This window comes from Piliocolobus tephrosceles, chromosome 8 (assembly GCF_002776525.5).
Source record: "Piliocolobus tephrosceles isolate RC106 chromosome 8, ASM277652v3, whole genome shotgun sequence".
NCBI classification, from domain to species: domain Eukaryota; kingdom Metazoa; phylum Chordata; class Mammalia; order Primates; family Cercopithecidae; genus Piliocolobus; species Piliocolobus tephrosceles.
This window is the reverse complement of record NC_045441.1, coordinates 129539783-129543787: the sequence shown is the minus strand read 5'-3', so window position 1 is coordinate 129543787 and position 4005 is coordinate 129539783. Positions and strand designations below refer to the sequence as shown.

Below are 4005 nucleotides of genomic sequence, written 5' to 3'. Positions count from 1 at the left end.
GCTAGTTCATTTATTTATTTATTTATTTATTTATTTATTTATTTATTAATTATTTGAGACAGAGTCTTGCTCTGTTGCCCAGATTGGAGAGCAGTAGGGGAATCTCGGTTCACTGCAACCTCCACCTCCCGGGTTCAAGCAGTTCTCCTGTCTCAGCCTCCCGAGTAGGTGGGATTACAGGCACCCACCACCACACCTGGCTAATTTTTGTGTTTTTAGTAGAGACAGGGTTTCGCCATATTCGCCAGGGTGGTCTAGAACTCCTGACCTCAAATGATCCACCTGCCTCGGCCTCCCAAAGTGCTGGGATTATAGGTGTGAGCCACCGCACCCAGCCTATTTTTATTTATTCATAGCTCTTTTTTTTTTGTTTTGTTTAATTTCAGACAGAGTCTTGCTCTGTTGCCCAGGCTGGAGTGCAGTGGCACCATCTCAACTCACTGCAACCTCCGCCTCCTGGGTTCAAGCTGTTCTCTGCCTCAGCCTCCCAAGTAGCTGGGATTACAGGCACCTGCCACCACGCCTGGCTAATTTTTATATTTTTAGTAGAGATGGGGTTTCACCATCTTGGCTGGGCTGGTCTTGAACTCCTGACCTCGTGATCCACCTGCCTCGGCCTCCCAAAGTGCTGAGATTACAGGCGTAAGCCACCTGCCTGGCTTTATAGCTGTTTTTTAATTCATGAAGGGTGTGATAGCTCTAACTACTGTATTTTACCCAGCTTGTAGTATTTTTTATTTTAACCAGCTTGGAGTATTTTCTATTTTAACCTTTCCCCTTAAATGATATAGGATCTAGAATTAGGTCTGAGTTGGAATGTGCACTCCATCTCTTAAGAGAGATTGCTTTCTTTTTTAAAAAATTTTTTGCGGGCTGGGCGCAGTGGCTCACACCTGTAATCCTAGCACTTTGGGAGGCTGAGGCAGGCGGATCACGAGGTCAGGAGTTAGAGACCAGTCTTGCCAATATGGTGAAACCCTGTCTGTACTGAAAATGCAAAAATTTGCTGGACGTGGTGGTGCATGCCTGCAATCCCAGCTACTTGGGAGGCTGAGGCAGAAGAATTGCTTGAACCTGGGAGGTGGAGGTTGCAGTGAGCCAAGATCATGCCACTGCATTCCAGCCTGGGGCGACAGAGCGAGACCCTGTCTCAAAAAAAATTTCTTTTTTTGTGATGGAGTCTCGCTCTGTCGCCCCAGGCTGGAGTGCAGTGGTGCAGTCATGGCTCACTGCTGCCTCAGTCTCCCGAGCTCAAGTGATTCTCCCAACTCAGCCTCCCAAATAGATGGGGCCACAGGTGTCCACCACCACGACTAGCTAATTTTTGTATTTTTTGTAGAGATGGGGTCTCTCTATGTTGCCAAGGTTGGTCTTAAACTCCTGAGCTTAAGTGATCCTCCCACCTTGGCCTCCCAAAGTGCTGGGATTATAGGCGTGAGCCACTGGACCAGACCTAGAGATTACTTTCTAATATCTGTTTTCTCATCTGTAAAATACTGAGAGAACTAAATGCAGTAATGCATGGTAGGTACCTAGCATGGTACCTGGTACTTTGTAAGCATTCAGTGTTCTGCCATCAGTCAGCCAATTCATTGATTCAAAAAAAAACTTTTTTATATGGGGGTCTCACCTTGTTGCCCGGTCTGGAGTGCAGTGGTGCAACCTTGGCTCACTTCAGTCTCCACCTACCGGATTCAAGCGATCCTCCTGCCTCTACCTCTTGAGTAGCTGGGACTGCAGGTGTGCACCACCATGCTCTGCTAATTTTTGTGATTTTATAGAGACAGGGTTTCACCATATTGCTCAGGCTGGTCCTGAACTCCTGGGCTCAAGCCATCTGCCTGCCTTGGCCTCCCAAAGTGTTGAGATTGCAAGTGTGAGCCATTGCGCCCGGCCCAAAAAATCTTTATTGATCATTCTCAGTGCTCTGCTGGGCCCTGTGGATGTAGCTGTGGGACTCAGGACAGAGAGAGCCACTGCTTTTATGGAGCTTACAGATGAACAGTAGACATGGAAACAGTTAGACCAGATAATTGGGAGAAGTGCTCTGAAATAAAGAAATGACAAAAGAGATGAGAGAGGTAGTAACCAGGGGAGACCATTTTAGATAGGGTGGTCAGGGAGGTCACTCTAGGGGGCCACATTTCATTGACTAGCCAAGAAAAGGAGCAAGCCGTTTGCCAAGAAGCAGGACAAAAGCACTTCTCTTGTGGAACAGCAAACACAAAGCCTGAAGCAAGAGGAGGCTTGATAGGTTCAGGGACAGGAGAGGGATTTGGTGTGGGGAGACAATAGTGGTGGTGAGGGTGGGAGGTAGGTGGGCAAAGTAGAAAGGAGACAGGCTAGATCCTCACCAGGCGGCCTGGCAAAGGATTGGGAACCACCCAGCTGCCCAGTGGGGCCTGGTTAAATATCTAAAGATTCTTTCACGTCAGGGAGGACGGCACCTGTGTTCAGAAAAGTGCAGCAGCTCTGCAGGTGCTTATATGGATGGACCTCCAAGCTCTGGTAAGTGAAGAAAATGCACAGCAGATAGTGTGTGCTGTGCGCTTGCATGTGTGATCTTGGGGGCTCTCCCTGGTGTGTGTGCAGAGGCACAGATTGTGCCCCTGAAGGAAAGAAAGAAGATATGAAAAAAATTGGTTAGGAGATCAGGGTGGACTGAGAACACAGGAGGGAGTTGTATCCTTTGAGGTTTTTTTTTTTTTTTTGGAACAGAGTCTTGCTCTGTCACCCAGGCTGGAGTATAGTGGCGTGATCTCAGCTCACTGCAACCTCCACCTCCTGGGTTCAAGTGATTCTCCTGCTTCAGCCTCCTGAATAGCTGGGATTACAGGCACATGCCACTGCATCCAGATAATTTTTGTATTTTTAGTAGAGACGTGGTTTCCTCGTGTTGGCCAGGCTGGTCCTAAACTCCTGACCTCAGGTGATCCGCCCACCTCAGCCTCCCAAAGTGCTGGGATTATAGGCATGAGCCACTGCACCAAGCCATATCCTTTGAGTTTTATACCTTAGGTATATAATACCAGTTTAAAAGTAATGAAATAAAACAAAACCCAACCTCTGCAGTTTAGTTATTGGCTCCGACAGGCTCCTCCTCCATCTGTACCAACCCATCTGTCAGCCCAGTCCCTCCCCAGCCCTAAGCATCCTATTTACCTGTAGAGGTTAGACAGGCTTTGAAGGCTGTGGCAAAGAATCTGTGTTTTTATCTGAGTCTTGGGAAGGCAGTAAAGGGTTTTAAGCAGAATCTGTCGAGGTAGGCAGGTGGGAGATGCTGCTGGTGGTTTATCTTAGGGCGATAGAAGTGAGGATGGAGAAGAGAGGATGGTGGTGAAGAGGACTAGAACCAAGAGGCTGGGAAGTGAGCTTATCCATCTGGATGTTGGGATTTGGGATATATTTTGGAGGTGAAAAGGACTGGATTTAGTAATGGATTGGATGTAGAAGTTAAGGGAAAAGAAGTAAAAACTACCTCGTAGTTACCTTGGTTGACTGTAACGAATGGCAGTACCTTTGCTGAGATGGGGAATACCAAGGGATGTTGCAGGTCATTAGTGACTATCTGGGCTGGTGGAGGTTACATGGACACCTTTCAGTCCCACTGGAGTGTAGCTCCAGCCAGGACCTTCAGTTATCTTTCCTGCTTAGATGCTGGTCCACTGAGGGTTCCAAGTTGGGAAACAGAAAGGGAGGGGAAGGCCGGGCACGGTGGCTCAAGCCTGTAATCCCAGCACTTTGGGAGGCCGAGACGGGCGGATTACGAGGTCAGGAGATCGAGACCATCCTGGCTAACACGGTGAAACCCCGTCTCTACTGAAAAATACAAAAAACTAGCCGGGCGAGGTGGCGGGCGCCTGTAGTCCCAGCTACTCGGGAGGCTGAGGCAGGAGAATGGCATAAACCCGGGAGACGGAGCTTGCAGTGAGCTGAGATCCGGCCACTGCACTCCAGCCTGGGCAACAGAGCAAGACTCCGTCTCAAAAAAAAAAAAAAAAAAAA

The 4005-nt window shown here is 48.4% G+C and overlaps 1 protein-coding gene across 4 annotated transcripts in view; it reads left to right on the top strand.

Moving 5' to 3' along the window:
* The window catches only part of SLC37A3 (solute carrier family 37 member 3), a 69776-nt gene that overhangs the window by 8745 nt on the left and 57026 nt on the right, over positions 1–4005 (top strand). Inside the window, exon 1 of one of the 4 annotated variants that reach the window (XM_023184885.3) lies at positions 2345–2508. The exons of the other annotated variants lie outside the window; for them this stretch is intronic. The gene's annotated coding sequence lies outside the window, so the exon portion shown is untranslated. Of the gene's footprint in view, positions 1–2344; positions 2509–4005 lie in introns of those variants that run through there. 4 annotated transcript variants of the gene reach the window in all.